Source organism: Apodemus sylvaticus, unplaced genomic scaffold (genome assembly GCF_947179515.1).
Source record: "Apodemus sylvaticus unplaced genomic scaffold, mApoSyl1.1 scaffold_369, whole genome shotgun sequence".
In the NCBI taxonomy this organism is placed as follows: domain Eukaryota; kingdom Metazoa; phylum Chordata; class Mammalia; order Rodentia; family Muridae; genus Apodemus; species Apodemus sylvaticus.
In genome coordinates this window covers 72,313-89,107 of record NW_026263222.1, presented here as the reverse complement: position 1 = coordinate 89,107, position 16,795 = coordinate 72,313, and the positions used below count along the sequence as shown (strand labels likewise).

The 16,795-nt window shown below is 43.0% G+C and overlaps 1 long non-coding RNA gene across 1 annotated transcript; it reads left to right on the top strand.

The window, feature by feature from the left end:
• Positions 1 to 3,750: 3,750 nt before the first annotated feature.
• On the top strand, positions 3,751 to 6,289 carry LOC127676142 (uncharacterized). The gene is made up of 2 exons (XR_007975683.1): positions 3,751 to 3,833; positions 5,651 to 6,289. It is a non-coding gene; the product is annotated as an uncharacterized LOC127676142 (long non-coding RNA).
• Positions 6,290 to 16,795: the final 10,506 nt, after the last annotated feature.

Sequence of the window (16,795 nt, the reverse complement as noted above, 5' to 3'; positions counted from 1 at the left end):
AGAAAAGGAGGTATTAAGGAGTATTGCAGGCTACTTGCTGTGTAAACCAAGAAAATTCACAGTTGAATTTTGAGATTAGTGTGGTTATTAGCACTTTCAGCTTGGAGCCAGCAGATCTGGTGGGTGTGTCCAGCAGGTGGGAGGGAGGCAGTGAATCAGTGGGAGGGTGTTGGCAAGCGGGTGGGCTGGAGGCTGTGAGCAGGTGGGCAGGAGACGGTGAGCAGGTGGGCAGCGAGCGGGTGGGCTGGAGGCGGTAAGCGGGTGGGCCGGGGTGGGAGGGGTGAAAGGGGCTGGGAACGGGCGGGGGCCGGGCAGGGAGCAGGCAGGCAGGAGGCAGGGGAGCGGGTGGCTGGGGTGGCGAACGATCGGGCGCAGGGCGGGAAGAGGCCGGCGGAAGGCAGCTGAGCGGGTGGGCGGGGGCACAGAGCAGGCGGGCAGGTGCAAGGCAGAGAAAGGGCGGGTGGGGGGCGGAGAGTGGGCGGGCGGGGGCGGAGAGGGGACGGGCGGGGGGCAGGGAGCGGGCAGGTGGGAGGAGAAGAGCCCTCCCATCCATGCTGAGGAAGCTGTGGATCAGCATTCCATTGGACACTGTGAAATGAGCAGAACCATTCCCAGGCAAGCAGCCTCACTTGCAGCTCACAGATAATTCAGGAGACAAGAGGCCAAGGACTAAATCAGAGATTTAAAACAGTGTTCAGGTTTAACCAAGAAAACTAATAAAAACTGTCCCTTTTTGTGAAATGGAAAATGAAAGTAAAACTAAAAATGAGATATCTGAATGAAACAACCTTAAAAGTGTGGGTACAGTTCATGTATACACTTGAGCCCAGTGCTCCTGGCTTAGTAGCTAGTTTACAGTTTAAGTAGCTAAGCTTATTCTCAGTTTAGAAAACAGCCTGTGGAGTTAGCTTGGAGGCAGGGGTGGATGTGGAGTGGCCTGCTCAGAAAGGCTGGCCAGGGGCGGGTGGGAGGCAAATCTCTGAGTTGAAGGCCAGCCTGGTCTCAGAGTGAGTTGTAGGACCAAACCCTAAAAACAAAGCAAAAAGAAAAGGAGGTATTAAGGAGTATTGCAGGCTACTTGCTGTGTACACCAAGAAAATTCACAGTTGAATTTTGAGATTAGTGTGGTTATTAGCACTTTCAGCTTGGAGCCAGCAGATCTGGTGGGTGTGTCCAGCAGGTGGGAGGGAGGCAGTGAATCAGTGGGAGGGTGTTGGCAAGCGGGTGGGCTGGAGGCTGTGAGCAGGTGGGCAGGAGAAGGTGAGCAGGTGGGCAGTGAGCGGGTGGGCGGGAGGCGGTAAGCGGGTGGGCCGGGGGGGGGGGGGGGGGGGGGGGCGGCTGGGAATGGGCGGGTGCCGGGCAGTGAGCAGGCAGGAGGCAGGCAGGGGAGCGGGTGGGCGGGGGTGGCGAACGATCGGGCGGGGGGGGGGGGGGGGGGGCGGGGAGCAGGCGGGCGGGAGGCGGGGGAGCGGGTGGGCAGGGTGGCGAACGATCGGCAGGTGGGCCGAGTGGGCGCGGGGCGGGGAGCAGGCGGGCGGGAGGTGGTCGAGCGGGTGGGCGGTGGCACACAGCGGGCGGGCGGGCACAAGGCAGAGAAAGGGCGGGTGGGGGGCGGAGAGTGGGCGGGGTGGGGGGCAGGGAGCCGGCAGGTGGGAGGAGAAGAGCCCTCCCATCCATGCTGAGGAAGCTGTGGATCAGCATTCCATTGGACACTGTGAAATGAGCAGAACCATTCCCATGCAAGCAGCCTCACTTGCAGTGCTGAAGAGGTTAAAATTCTTCTGGGGAGCCTTAGCAGCTAGAGAAGAGTCACCTCACGCCTCACCTGCACACTCGTGCAGTTAGAAAGTGCTCAGATCCACAGTGCACGGACTTCAGTTGGGGTGTCACGCAGTTAGAGCACACAGTTGTGTTCTGACTGGGAATTGGATTAAGCTAGCAAAGGTCCACTTGGGTGAATCTTGGTGTGGCGGGGGCGGGGCACCCATATGCTTCCTGCCCCAAATTTATAGAAGCAAAGTTCTGTTGGGGGGGGGGGGAGGTAGATGCATGCTTTAAAAGCATTATGACTCCGGGATCTCCAGGTCGTTTATTAGATTAGGGCTGTTATAACCAAGCCACTGGTGGCTTATGGTCAGCTCTAAGTTAGCTTAACTGAGCATCCTCAGAGATGGATGCATTTAACACAAAACCAAGAAATCCAACCCCACTGCTGTCTCCTCCCTCCCACCCACTTCTCCAGTATATGTGTTCTGAAGTTGAAATGGGGGTGATTTGAATACAGAATTCCTATTCTCAAACTGTTCCTTAATCTAAGGCTGCATTGTACTTTGGGGAGAGCTATAAATAATTCACCTTTAAAACAATAGACTCTGATTTGCTGAAGATGGTTGGTATTTTTTTCAGGTATGTCTCCCTGTTTGCACCCAGGTTTAAAGTGTCAGACTAAATTTTTAGAAGAAAATAGAGAAATTCAGGTACATTCATTAAAAAATATTCAGCAAAGTGAACCCTGACAGTTTCCTAATTTTCCAAGTGCTGGAGACAGCATTGCCATGCAAAGAAATTCAGGTTTTCATTCAAACCCCTGTGTTGTCCCTGTCTTTTTCACCCACCACTTCCTGTTCCTTTAGCCCCTCCCCTCCCTTTCCTTCCTGGATCTCTCTAATTATCTTGCTGTCATAACACCTGCTGTCAGCCCATTCTGTGAGTCCTGTGATCAGGGGTTCAGAAAAGGAGGTTTGGGTTAACGTGGCCATGAATGTATTCTGCCAAGGAAAATGTTCTTACTTTGACACAAGAAAAATACTGAGTGACGGGCTCTGAGGAAGGGCTTGGCTCCTAAGGATTAGAATGTACACCAAGCACTTCCTGAGCAGCCTGCTGAGCCTGGTGGTCTTACTGTGGGCGTGCACCACGCGGGAGGCTGGCTTTTTTCCTGTCTCTAGTCTGAGTGGTGAGTGGGGGCTGGCACTGTACTGTCTCAGGTTCCTAGGACCTAAGGGGATCCTCAGCAACTCCTGGGGAAGGCTGGGAGTAACTTACCGGGAAGCTGATTTATCTGTCTAAAGGGTGGTTGTGGGCATCACCACCCTCTTGTTTGATCTGCCTAGGATTTCCTCTTGGAGCTGTTGTACAGATAGAGGTGACATTGGTAAAATACCAAACAGATTTCTCATGTGGTCTATGGGTTTCAATTTCAATATAAATCAAAACAGTATGTCAGTGCCTCTTAAGAACCGCATTAAAGTCGGAACGGGAGCGCTCCCTCGTGTGGTTTCCTCTCACTGTGGAGGTGATGCAGCTCTGTTCAACACGAAGTACTTGTGTTTTGAGGATGCGCGCACTCCAGGGGACCAGATGATCACATGAAAAACCCAGTTTTTTCCTCGCATAAACAAAAATTTTTCTAGAAAAAGTTATTATAAATTAAGTATGTTAGTAATGTAACTCCACCGGAGAAGGGAACGGGGCCAGAGATGTATTTTCTTGAAGGAGATATATACAAGAAGCATAATTTCACACAATTAAAATATTTTGATGCACCTTCTAGAAAGTGGATGTTACCGGACTCATGAAGATCGACATCGGGAGTAAAATTAACCAAGTGTGCCTCAGGGCTGTGGTGGCAGGTTTTAGTTACTTTTTAACTTAGAGTATATTAACTGTAACATACAGAGGGGTTTACAACATGGTGTTTTCACATGTGTGCAGTATGTGTCTGTGTCACATTCATCTCCGCAGTGTTTCATCCATGTTCCCGTCTGCCGCTCTCTGGAGCTTCTCCTCGTCTCAGAAATTCCTATTTGACTCCGATTCACATCATAGAAAAGGTAACATTGGCCTTTCCGGGGCTAATTTTCTTAAGGTAACCTCCATTTCCATAACATTGAGACGGTTTTCAAACCAATGGTGATATGTGGAGGATTGTAGTGGTCTACATGTGAGAAAAACAGTTTGGAGCTGGCTCAGAGGTTAAAGGAATGTTGCCATCACCTAGAAGATCCAGGGTTTATTTTCATGCATTCAATAGCTGCTCAAAACTATGAGTAATTTCACTCGTAAGGGGTCCAATGCCATCTTCTGATATTTTCAGGTATTTTATGCATAGGGTATAGACATTCATGCAGGAAATATACCCATACATATAAAATAAAATTGAAGGTGTGTACATACACACACACACATACACACACACACACACACACACATTCCTGAGCCATCATGTCTTCTTTCTGCCTTTTAATTTTTTCATCTTCATTTACATATTGTTTAATTTCATGTAAAATGTTTGTATAAATTTGAATAAATCTATTATTTCTATAGATAAATTTATTTGAAAATTTTCACATTATTGAATAGTAAAGTCTGTAAGGAAGATGCTACGATCAAATGACTAGTGAGCACTCCACACTGAAGAAGTCAGTTACTGGAAGCTTAGTGCTTCCATACGATTTACTGTCTTAGCATCCTGTGACAGATAAAAAGATTCCGCATAGTTGGAAATAAAAGGGAGAACAGGGCTCATGCCCCATTTGAAGGTAGCGTTATCGTTTACTACAACAGGGTAAAACAGGCTGAAACTTAACTTCCTATTGCTAATGACACCAAAGGGACAAAATGTGAGAAAGCATATTTCTAGAAATATAAATACGCCTAACTCAGTGAAGAAACGTCTAAAATTTTTTTCTTTATGGAATTAGATTTTCTCTATTATTTAAATGGAAAGTAATAGATGTTTCCTAAAGATGAATATGTTCACTAGATGCAATGTCATAAGCCTTAATCCTAGCACCCAAGAGGCATAGGCAGAGACAGATAGACCAATGAATTTGAGGCGAACCTGGATTACCAAGTCATTTATAGAAAAGCTAGGCTACATGCAAAGAAACCCTGTCTTATGTCTCTGTGATACAGAAATACTTACAACTAAATTTGAAAAACAACCTAAAATATAAAACAAATGAGGAATGGATTCACACTTGGATAAATTTTCTATAAACAACTCAGAAATGTCCAAACTTTATGCAAAATTAAACACATCCTCCAAAATTAAGAAAATACAATGGGGGATGCAGGTCAAACTGGCAAGGCGAGGTAACATTCTGTGTAGATCAGGTAATAGTCAAAACAAAATAAGACAAAAGCAGGAGATCTGATGTATCCATAGACACATAAAACAGGAAGTGCAAATATATACACTCAAGCACAAACACATAAAATAATTTTTGAAAGGCAGATCTAGAGGCAGAGACATTTGTCAGATTTCAACATCCTAACAACTGTGGAGACCAAAGACAAAAGGATTTGTATGCTCTTTGGGGTCACCTTACCTGGAGAACAAATTGTTAAAAAAGACTGTCTCAAATGAGGTAGAAAGTAAGACACAATAGCCCCACACACTGGCACCCATCCACACACAGGACACATAAAAGCACAAGAAACAACGCACAGTAGAAACAGAACCATCAACATTTATTTACTACTGGAAAATCAGATAACAGCCAGTATTTAGGCACTTGAAAAAATTTGGTGAACAAACTGACAAAAACTTCATGTTTACCCTCACATGCCAGTGGCATGGGACAGCACATGGAAGGAATAATCTGAATGTTAAATGAAAGAGCTTAACTGGCTAACTCCCTAACAGGCTTCTAATGTGCAGATGAGACCCTGAGGCTGAATCCCTGCTCACCCGGAGGTGTGAGCGCTTCATTCTGATTTGTGGAACTTCCTGAGGTGACTGTGGTATGTGGATGACTGGCGGAAGCTGCTATCACACAGGGAGCAGGAGTATGGCTTCTTTCCTGTGTGGATCCTCTCATGAGCCTGCAGGTTGGTCTTGTATCGGAAGGCCCTTCCACAGGCATCGCATGTGAAAGGCTTCCCTGCCTTGTGTATGACCTCATGAACTCGAAGTTCCGAGACTTGGTGAAAGCCTGTCTGGCACACCTTACAGAAGAATGGCCTCTCCTTCTTGTGTGTTTTCGGGTGGATGGAGAGTTTGCAGGGATATTTGAAGGTTCTGGGACATTCCTCGCATTTGTATGGTTTGGGTCTCTCTGGAGTCTCTCTTGGTTACCCTTAAAGGTGGAATTTGCCTCATGATTCTGGAAAAGAGGGACAGACTTAGGGGTAGATTGCTCTGGCCTGCAGAGGAAGCCTGGGACCTCCATAGGGACAACTCCAGGAGAAGCTGCCCACAGAGACATGTCTAGGGACCTGCGGGTACTGCACACTGCTATTCTTAAATCCTGAGGCTCTCTGTAATAAAAGCCTTTCCACATCAGGTACAGAGTACTGCTCTCCCTGGATAATGAAAATGGAATCTCCCTCACTTGTGAGACGAATAACCCCGCCACTCACATCAGTAGCATTGTAGCCGTCTCCAGTCTCCTCAGACTGCTCGATGAGGGAGAGAAACACTGGCTGTTCCTCCATAAGGACCTCTTCAGAAGAAGGTGCCCTCAGGGACACTTCCTGGGACCTGGAAGTATCTTGAGTTACTCTTCTGGAAACCTGTGGGACTCCATAAGAAACATCCCTGTCTTCAAACTCCTGATATTGCACTCTCTGGAAGGTGCAAAGGGAATCCCTCACAGTTCCAGCACTATTAACACCGTCACTTCCAACACTAGTGTTCCAAGGGGGTTGGCAGCCATCGTCTGGATTTTCATGTCCTGTGACAAATAAGACAATTGATAAAACTGTACACAAGTAGAGAATCACACGGCAGCCCTCTTCTGTCCAGCCTGACTCCCCTGCTGCCAAGAACACATCTTTGGGGATCTCCAAGAGTGCCCTTGTGTTCTCTTGTGCGGGAGTTGTTGCTACCTTCTGTTGCTCCAAATGTGCGATGACTTCTTTTAAGGGCATGTTCTCAGAAAAGAGGGCTTCCTGCCCGTGCATGGCTACATGGACCTGTAAACAAAGCCAGTGACCACCGTGAGCCTCTGCTGTAGTCTCTAGCCTCTGGGCAGTGAAGGAGCAGCGCTACTCCATCTTAAGGTTAGGAACCTTATTACAAGGTCAAAATAGAATCATTGCATTTTTGGTTTTTTTGTAAAACTTGAATTTGATCATATCTTGGCCCATTTTCTGAAATTTGACTAGTTCTGAAGCCTATACTCTTACTATGAGCTGTATGAACTGACCTCCACCCTGACAAGTTTTGAAATGTTCAGACAAATTCCTATATAAACAATCCCCCCCACCTCCCCTTACACCATCAGTTTTTAGAGGGATATAAACCCCACTGTCTGTTGGTTCACTGTGATTTTCTCAAAGCCAACCTGTGAGAAACAGCCTTGTCTGACATAAAACAGGGCTTGCTTAATTCATGCAAAAGTTTGTGTGATTGTCTTTACCCTCATACTGTCATGAACTTAACTACAGGTAATTGTAACTTTCAGTCTGGAATCCTCGGGATCTCTATGCACACTCTGTAGTAGATACCACATTGGTGTCTTGGCCTCAGACAGACAGGTGGCTCCTTCTCAAAGGCCACTTAAGAGAGATGGCCCTGTGTGAGAGAGACTATCAGTGTGGGGGACAGTCTCCACTGGCATTCCTTCAGTGGGTCAAAGGCGGGTAACTGTTATATTCATTTAGCGTCGCCAGGGTCTCCATGTTAACTGCACAGTGGATGCCCCTGTAACGTCCTAGCCTCAGACAGGCAATGGTTAGTCCTGTCCTGGAACTTTGTGATGCTCCATAGTCATTCTGAAGTAGCTGAGGCTTTCCCACCTCCAGCCATTGGTCCTTAAGTGGCCGCTCCCTATCAGTCACTTCACTTTTCTGTGTGAGTAGGCTTTCTTTTAACACTTATATGTTTTTTGTCCCTCCCATGACACTGTTGCCCTAAACAATAATCCTTGACCAAAGATGTCCTTATCAAGAAAGCTTTAATTTGGAAAAGGGGGAGGTTTTATTTATTTATTTATTATTGAACTCTTAAACAAAAATCACACCTGTCTGAATCAAGTCCTACACCTACACTGTCTGACTAGGACGCACTCTGCTGCCGCTCTGAGGAACAAGACTGTTTGCTTGGAATTTAGATTCAACCATGAAATTCTTAATATAAAACAAAGCTCAAGTGTGGACAAGGAATAAAACCAACTGCAAGGAGAACTCAAACAGTGGAGACGGGAAAGTCCCCATACCTATGAAAGGTATCATGTTTTAGACCCAAGTTCTTGGCCAGCCTGGGCTACACTACAAAACCATACTTCAAATGGGAAAACAAAAACAAAAACCTAGAAACAAACTGAAACCAAAACTAAAATACATAAAATGAAAGAAGTGATTTGCATAGCAATGACATCATACAATGTGTGAGGTTTCATTTCTAATGTGTGTGTGTGTTTGTGTGTGTGTGTATATATATATATATATATACATATATATATATATATATATGTATATATATATATATATATACAAACATTAGATACATATATATATGTGTATATATACATTTATATTCACACACATTGGGACAAATATATATATATATATTTGTCCCTCCCATTGACTACTAGCCCTAGACAAGTATCCTTGATCACAGATGTTCTTAACAAGAAAACTTTAATTTGGAACCCCCTGGATCTCAAAATTAAAATTGAAAATTTTCTCCACCTTGGTAATTTTTATCACTGACTGAGAAATACACAAATCCAGCCACTAGAAGAAGATTCAATGTATTTACATTCACATTACATCTTTCAAGGTTTGAAAATTTGAAGTGAAGCACCAGTATTCGTTAAGGCATTTCTTATGAAACTGACACTGTTGTGAATGGATGTGACAGCGCTAGATCAATATGAGAGTCCTTGCTCAGCTGTTGTGCACCTCAGTTTTCTGGATAGGACATCTAACTGGCAAGCATTAGCCAATCTGGAAAGCAAGGTAGTCACTTGACTACCCAGAGTCTGCCTTGTACGTACAGGGACTGAGAGACCAAATCTTCTGGGTTCAGACTGTAGCTTAGAGAGGCTAACCTAAGGTTATACTCAAGTTAACAAACAGGCTGGTAACTAGCAGCGGTTTCCAGGCTACCCCCAAATAATACCTGCATCTAGCACCAGTTTCCAGGTTATTCCCCAACAATTTTGCCACCCCAGGCTACAAGTCCGACCCTGACACTTCACTTCCTAATGTCTATCAATCAGGAGAAAAACAGAAGTGATGTTTATGGTTTAGGTCTCAGTACCAGCCAACCATGTTAAAGGCCATAATGGCCCCCCAGTCAGATGTATACCAGACTAGAGACCCCTTTCTTGCCTCTATAAATGCTTGCCTAAAATTAGGCTCAGAGCTCCAACTTCCTGCTGTGTCTCGAAGTCAAGGTTGAATAAAAATACTCTAATGCAGTTGCATTACATATAGCTCTCAGTGTGCTTTTGAGGTTCACAAACTTTTCATGGTACAACAGGATCAGAGAGTAGTGGTGAGAGTCAAGAGATAAGATGTGAGCTAAGATTCCAACACAGTTCTCACAATTAGAATATGACTGAGCCATCCTCCAGACAGAAGGCATTTCCTCTAAAACCCTTAAATTCTTGTCCAAATGTCAATGCCACAGTCTCTCTGAAACAATGTAACTATACTACATTTAATTAGAACCATCAATCATTTGGTGGTAACCTTTCTGATTTATTCATGCTAATTTAGAGTACTGCAAATTCCAACATGTAATGATTTGTAAGGTGGAACAATCTCCCTAGTAACAAAATCTACAACTTCCTAGAACTTTTTCCTATTATAAGTGACTGCATTTCCTCCCCACATAACCATTTCTTACCCCAGGAACTCACCATGACAGGAGGCTTCAAGTACTCATCAGTCAGACCCTCCATGAATCTCCTCATGTTTCTGCCACTGGATTTCCACTTCTCTGTCAAAGCAAACTTGTCCTTGCAGTGCCCAGTGAGGAGAAACTGCTCCAAGACCAGTTGAGAGATCATCTGCTCCTTGCTCTGCTTCTCTGGCTGCAACCAGGAGGTGAACATCGCCCAGAGTGTTTACAGCTCCTGCTTTGCCAGGGAGCCATGGTTGTTTGGAGAAACACTGACCTGAGATCTTGCTGAGTGAGAGATGTCTTCTCCCAACTGCATAGCAGAAGCCTGGGTTGAAATAAACTCTGCGTAGTCTAATTCAAAGTCATTTGATGATGATGTGGACCTAAAGGTTTCTCTGAACTGTGAAGTCATTGTGATGAGAATCCTCAGAAAAATTCAACTATGGCAATTTGGCGTTTGTCTTCTTACTTGAGGCCTGGTTCAACAATTGGTGAATCTGTAAAAGATATAAAGAAAAAAGAGAAGAGACAAGTGAAGTAAAAGTTCAGCTGAGCTTTCTCGATTTCTGTCACAGTGGGTTTACTAGCTACCTGACAATTGCCTTACTACATCAGAAAAAAAATCAAACAAAATATTGGAGAGATACCTGCCCTACTGATTGATCACACTTGGAATCCTATGTCAGACTCAGCTCTGTGTCTCTAGTGCAATGCTTGATGCTTCCCGTGGGCAGAACACATCTTATCACACATAGTATGTCACTGTGCTCAAAGGGGACAGTGCACTCTGGAAGGGAGTGTCAAGACTGGCGTTTATCTCAGACTTCTGAGCCTGGGCTTTCACATGTGGCTCGTCCTAAAATTGTTAAATTGTCATCATTTCTGGAGAATTTTGGACCCCAGATACTTCAAGGAAAAAGGCCAAACCCTTGCAAGTGGACTGAGACAGTACCAGAGACCTTCTTGAATATGTCTCTGAATCACAAAGAAAAGGCAGAGGTTGAACAGGGCTCATCTTTGTAAGCAGAGATAGGCTTGTATAATTTGTTCCTGTACCAATGAGTTTAATGCTATTCCCAACTTTCTACTCTTTTAGAGTTGGTGTATCTGGTTTTATATTGAGGTCCTTTATTCCTCTGGACTTGAGTTTTGTGCAGGGTGATAAATATGAAACTATTTGCATTTTTCTACCTATAGAAATACAGTCAGGCCAGCATCATTTTCTGAAGATGTTTTCTTCTTTCCATTGTATTGTTTTGCCCTCTTTGCAAAAATCAAGTGTCTATAGGTGTGTGGCTTTGTTTCAGAGTCTTAAATTTGATTCCATTTATCAATCTGTCGTTGCTATACCAATTCCTTGCCATGTCACTATTATTGCTCTGTAGTACATCCTGAGTTCAGGGAAGGTGATACCTCCAGATGTGTTTTTATTGTTTACCGTTCTTTATTTTTTTCAGCGTCTATATTTATTTATTTATTTTTCCATTTTTTAATTTTCTATATTCTTTGTTTACATTCCAAATGATTTCCCCTCTCCCAGTTCCCCCCTCCCCATATATCCCATTCCACCCATTCTCCAATCACCTCCCTCCTTTTTCTCTGTCCTGCTACTTCCCAACAATGCAAGATCAAGCCTTTCCAGGAACAGGGCCCTCTCCTTACTTCTTCATGAAAGTCATTTGTTATGCTAATTGTGCCTTGGGTATTCATAGCTTCTGGGCTAATTAATATCCACTTACCAGAGATTGCATTTCATGTGTATTATTTTGTGATTGGGTTACCTCACTTAGGATGGTATTTTCCAGTTCCAACCATTTGCCTAAAAGTTTCTTGAATTTATTGTTTTTAATTGTTGAGTAGTATTCCATTGTGTAAATATACCGCATTTTCTGTATCCATTCCTCCATTGAGGTACATCTAGGTTCTTTCCAGCTTCTGGCTATTATAAATAAGGCTTCTATGAACATAATGGAGTATGTGTCCTTATTGCATGCTGGGGAATCCTCTGGGTATATGCTCAGGAGAGGTATAGCAGGATTCTCCAGAAGTGTCATGTCCAGTTTTCTGAGGAACCGCCAGACTGATTTCCATAGTGGTTATACCATCTTACAAATCCACCAGCAGTGGAGGAGTGTTCCTCTTTCTCCACATCCTCACCAACACCTGCTGTCTCCTTAGTTTTTAATCTTAGCCATTCTGACTGGTGTGGGGTGAAATCTCAGGGTTGTTTTGATTTGCATTTCCCTAATGACTAATGATGCTGAGCATTTCTTAAGGTACTTCTTTGACATCCAAATTTCTTCAGGTGAAAATTCATTGTTTAGATCTCTACCCCATTTTTTAATAGGGTTATTTGGTTCCTTGGGGTCTAACTTCTTGAGTTCTTTGTATATACTGGATATTAGCCCTCTATCCGATGTAGGGTTGGTGAAGATCTGTTCCCAATTTGTTGGTTGCTGTTTTGTCCTTTAGACAGTATCCTTTGCCTTACAGAAACTTTGTAATTTTATGAGGCTCCATTTGTCAATTCTTGATCTTAGAGTTGATTTTATAACTGGCCACTTTGCTGAAGTTATCAGCTATAAAAGGTCTCTGGTGGAGTTTTTTGGGTCACTTAAGAATACTATTATATCATCTGCAAATAGTGGTAATTTGAATTCTTCCTTTCCAATTTGTATACCTTTGACCTCCTTATGTTGTCTAATTGCTCTAGCTAGAACTTCAAGTACTATATTGAAAAGATATGAAGAGAGGGGGCACCTTTGTCTAGTCCCTGATTTTAGTGGGATTGCTTCAAGTTTCTCTCCATTAGTTTGATGTTGGCTACTGGTTTGCTGTATATTGCTTTAACTATGTTTAACTATGGACCTTGAATTCCTGTTCTTTCCAAAACGTTTAGCATGAAAGGATGCTGAATTTTGTTAAATGCTTTTTCAGCATCTAATGAAATGATCATATTGTTTTTTGATTTGAGTTTGTTTATGTAATGGATTGCATTGATGGATTTCCTTATACTGAACCATCCCTGCATCCCTGGGATGAAGCCTACTTGATCATGGTGGATGATCGTTTTGAAGTGTTCTTGGATTCAGTGGGCAAGAATTTTATTTAGTATTTTTGCATCGATATTCATAAGGGAAATTGGCCTGAAGTTCTCTTTCTATTTTGGATCTTTGTGTGGTTTTGGTATCAGCATAATTGTGGCTTTGTAGAACAAGTTGGGTAGTGTTCCTTCTGTTTCTATTTTGTGGAATAGTTTGAAGAGTATTGGTGCTAAGTCTTTTTTGAAGGTCTGATAGAATTCTGCATTGAAGCCATCTGGTCCCATGCTTTTTTTGGTTGGGAGACTTTCTATGACCCCTTTTATTTCTTTCGGGGTTATGGGACTGTTTAGATGATCTATTCGATCCTGATTTAGTTTTGGTGTTTGATATCTGTCTAGGAAACTGTCCATTTCCTCCAGATTCTCCAGTTGTGTTGAGTATAGGCTTTTGTAGTAGGATCTGATGATTTTTTTTGAATTTCCTGTTTCTGTTGTTATATCTCCCTTTTCATTTCTAAGTTTGTTAATCTGGATACTGTCTCTGTGCCCTTTCGTTAGTCTGGCTAAGAATTTATCTATCTTGTTGATTTTTTCAAAGAACCAGCTCCTGGTTTTGTTGACTCTGTATGGTTATCTTTGTTTCTACTTGATTGATTTCAGCCCTGAGTTTGATGATTTCCTGATTTCTACTCCTCCTGTGTGAATTGGCTTCTTTTTGTTCCAGGGCTTTCAGGTGCATTGTTAAGCTGTTAGTATATGCTCTCTCCATTTTCTTTTTAGAGGCATTCAGGGCTATGAGTTTTCCTCTTAGCACTGCTTTCATTGTGTCTCATATATTTGGGTTTGTTGTGTCTTCGTTTTCATTAAATTCTAAAAAGTCTTTAATTTCTTTCTTTCTTTCTCCCTTGACCAAGGTATCATTGAGTAGAGTATTGTTCAGTTTCCATGTGCATGTGGGCTTTTCTGTTGTTTTTGTTGCTATTGAAGACCAGTTTTACTCCATAGTGATCTGATAGGAGGCATGGGATTATTTTCAATCTTCTTATATTTGTTGAGGTCTGTCTTGTGACCAATTATATGATCAGTTTTGGAGAAGGTAATATGAGGTGCTGAGAAAAAGGTATATTCTTTTGCTTTAGGGTGAAATGTTATATATATATATATATCTGTTAAATCTAACTGGTCCAAAGCTTCAATTAGTTTCACTGTGTCCCTGTTCAGTTTCTGTTTTCCGGATTGGTCCATTGAGGAAAGCGCAGTGTTGAAGTCACCCACAATTATTGTGTTAGGTGCAATGTGTGCTTTGAGCTTTAGTAAAGTTTCTTTTATGAATGAGGGTGCCCTTGAATTTGGAGCATGGATGTTCAGGATTGAGAGTTCTTCTTGGTGGATTTTTCCTTTGACCAGCAAGAAGTGTCCCTCAGTGTTTCTTTTGATGACATTAGGTTGAAAGTCAATTTTATCTGATATTAGAATGGCTACTTTGGCCTGTTTTCTGAGACCATTTGCTTGTAAAATTGTCTCCCAGCCTTTTACTCTAAGATAGTGTTAGTGTTAGTCTTTGACACTGAGGTGTGTTTCCTGTATGCCCCCTGTGAGGCTATATGGCTATTTCTGCAACACTGGATGGCTGGGTTTCCCCTGTTACAGATTGCTAATGCGCTGCCCTCCTCTTGGGTGTCCCTGCAGCCCTAGTATGCCTTGCCCCAGGTTGTCTGAGTGAACCAGGGGGTGCCCGTTTGCTCCTTCAGTGAGTGCTGATGGTCTATGCTGCTGCGGGACCTTTTCTGAGTGCTGGTCACTCTACTGGGCAGCCCATCTCCCAACCAGGTTGGTGCATGTGGGCTTTCTGTTGCTTTTTTGAAGACCATTTTTACTCCATAGTGATCTGATAGGAGGCATGGGATTATTTTAAGTCTTCTTATATTTGTTGAGGTCTGTCTTGTGACCAATTATATGGTCGATTTTGGAGAAGGTACCATGAGGTGCTGAGAAAAAGGTATATTCTTTTGCTTTAGGATAGAATGTTCTATATATATATGTTAAATCTAATTGGTCCAAAGCTTCAATTAGTTTCATTGTGTCCTTGTTTAGTTTCTGTTTTCCTGATCGGTCCATTGAGGAAAGGGCAGTGTTGAAGTCACCCACAATTATTGTGTTAGGTGCAATGTGTGCTTTGAGCTTTAATAAAGTTTCTTTTTGAATGAGGGTGCCCTTGCATTTGGAGCATATATGTTCAGGATTAAGAGTTCTTCTTGGTGGATTTTTCCTTTGACCAGCAAGAAGTGTCCCTCAGAGTCTCTTTTGATGACTTTGTGTTGAAAGTCAATTTTATCTGATATTAAAATGGCTACTCCAGCTTGTTTTCTGAGACCATTTGCTTGTAAAATTGTCTTCCAGCCTTTTACTCTAAGATAGTGTTTGTCTTTGACACTGAGTTGTGTCTCCTGCATGCAGCAAAATGTAGGATTCTGTTTACGTATCCAGTCTGTTAGCCTATGTCTTTTTATTGGAGAATTGAGTCTATTGATGTTAAGAGATATTAAGGAATAGTGATTGTGTTTCCTGTTTCAGGACTTCTGCCTGTTGATCTATGTTTTCCTGTATTTCTTTAAGTGATTTTTTGCATTTCCTCTTTATGGGCTTCTATCTGTTGACCCCATATTCTCCTGTATGTCTTTAAGCATTTTTTTTGTGTTTCCTTTTTAAGGGCTTATATCTTTTGACTCATGTTATCCTATATTTCTTTAAGGGAGTATTTATGTCCTTCTTGAACTCCTCTAGCAGCATCATGAGATGCAATTTTGAATCCAGGTCTTGCTTTTCTGGTGTGTTGGGGTATCCAGGACTTGCTGTTTTTGGAGAACTTGGTTCAGATGGTGCCATGTTGCCTTGTTTTCTGTTGGTGATATTCTTGCATTTGCCTTTTGCCATCTGGTTATCTCTGGTATTAGCTGGTGTTATTGTCTCTGACTGTGGCTTATCTGTGCTTCTGGGAGACCCATTCTCTCTATATATACTAGTATGTAGGTACTCCTGAATGACCAGCTCTTTTGTGGTTGTATTTGGGTATGTAGGTCTGTGGCCCCAATCAACTTCTGGATTCAGGCAGTAATTGGAAGACTCTTGTCCCAGCCTCTTGTGACATCAGGGTTTCCAGCTGCTTCCTCTGAGCAGCAAGAGTGGTCCTACCTGTGCTGCCCAGCCTTTCTGTACTACTGAGTGGCTAGCCACCTCTGTGATTCACTTGGATATGGTACATGGTGGCAGAGTGTGGCCCCAAGCTGGAAAAGGAAACCAGAGGGTTTCTACCAGAAGGTTCTGGTTGTGATCCGCTGATGAGGGTGGTTCTACCTGTGCAGGCAGGCCCCTCTGCGCTCCTTGGTGGATTGCTACCTTACTGCACCATGTGGAGATGGTGTGCTGTGGCAGAGGACGGTCCCATGCCAGAGACAGAAACTGGAAGGCCAACGTAATATGTTCTTAAGCCTATTCAGGAAAACAGCTGTGTATCATAAACCAATTTCAAGTAATTTCAGAGCCAAATAACCCCAAATAAGAAGCAACACATTTAACCACCCATAAAAGTTAGTCCACAAACTTTCATAGATTACAACATACAGTTTTTAACACTATTGCTCTGTAGTATTGCTTGAGGTCAGGGATACTGATTCCCCAGATTTTCTTTTGTTGCTGAGAATAGTTTTAGCTATCCTGGGTTTTTTGTTGTTCCAGATGAATTTGATAATTGCTCTTTCTAACTCTGTGAAGAATTGAGTTGGGATTTTGATGGGTATTGCATTGAATCTGTACATTGCTTTTGGCAAAATGGCCATTTTAACTATGTTGATTCTACTGATCCATGAGCATGGGAGGTTTTCCCATTTTTTGAGGTCTTCTTCCATTTCCTTCTTCAGAGTCTTGAAGTTCTTGTCATACAGATCTTTCAC